Source organism: Sinocyclocheilus grahami, unplaced genomic scaffold (genome assembly GCF_001515645.1).
Source record: "Sinocyclocheilus grahami isolate Dianchi unplaced genomic scaffold, SAMN03320097.WGS_v1.1 scaffold5105.1, whole genome shotgun sequence".
Taxonomy (NCBI): Eukaryota; Metazoa; Chordata; class Actinopteri; order Cypriniformes; family Cyprinidae; genus Sinocyclocheilus; species Sinocyclocheilus grahami.
This window is the reverse complement of record NW_015509882.1, coordinates 12948-13684: the sequence shown is the minus strand read 5'-3', so window position 1 is coordinate 13684 and position 737 is coordinate 12948. Positions and strand designations below refer to the sequence as shown.

At 45.9% G+C, this 737-nt stretch overlaps 1 long non-coding RNA gene across 1 annotated transcript; it reads left to right on the top strand.

Annotated features, from left to right (window-relative positions):
• The first annotated feature begins 307 nt into the window (after positions 1–307).
• LOC107577096 (uncharacterized) lies at positions 308–728 on the top strand. The gene is made up of 3 exons (XR_001608160.1): positions 308–348; positions 464–606; positions 680–728. It is a non-coding gene; the product is annotated as an uncharacterized lncRNA (long non-coding RNA).
• Positions 729–737: the final 9 nt, after the last annotated feature.

Sequence of the window (737 nt, the reverse complement as noted above, 5' to 3'; positions counted from 1 at the left end):
TATTCAGCTTTCAGATGATGTATAAATCTCAATTTCAAGAAATTGCCCCTTATGACTGGTTTTGTGCTCCAGGGTCACAAATGGAAAAATGTTGTCATGATCTGGGGTAACTAGAAGTGACAAAATCGCTGTTACAGTTTTCAGAAAAGGATGGTTGGATAAAAGGTCTCCTACTGTTTTTCTTTAGTCACGGCTATAATGTGTGGAGGGACCCACTGAAGCCAACGCAAATCCTTGCCAAACTCTGCAAAGATGGAAAAATGGATCCGCCCCAGTACGGCCCCGGGGGACGAGTGAAAGTGGCGAACAGAGTTTACACGGGACCGACTGAAATTGAGGATGAAAATGGTATGTACGTTTCCACAAATTTTAAAACGTTTGCATTCGTTGCTTCAGATATGCTTCATGCATTCGTTGCTGAGTTAGCACATAGGAACAAATGCACATGCTTTTTTTCTGACAGCACTGAAGAAACAGACGGATGAGCACCTGGCTCTTGCTGTACTAAACCGCTGGGAAGATATTCCACAGATCGGCTGTAAACTCGTCCCAGAGCACGTGGAGACGAGGCCTCTCCTGAATCCGGATAAACCTGGGATGGAGCAGGTCAGGAATAATGTCCGAAACGAATGAAATGGTGTTAATGAGCCGTTAATGAATATGAGTGCCTCTGATGTAGGGGAGGGTTGAGATGTGGGTGGACATGTTCCCGAAGGATATGCCTGCGCCTGGACCCG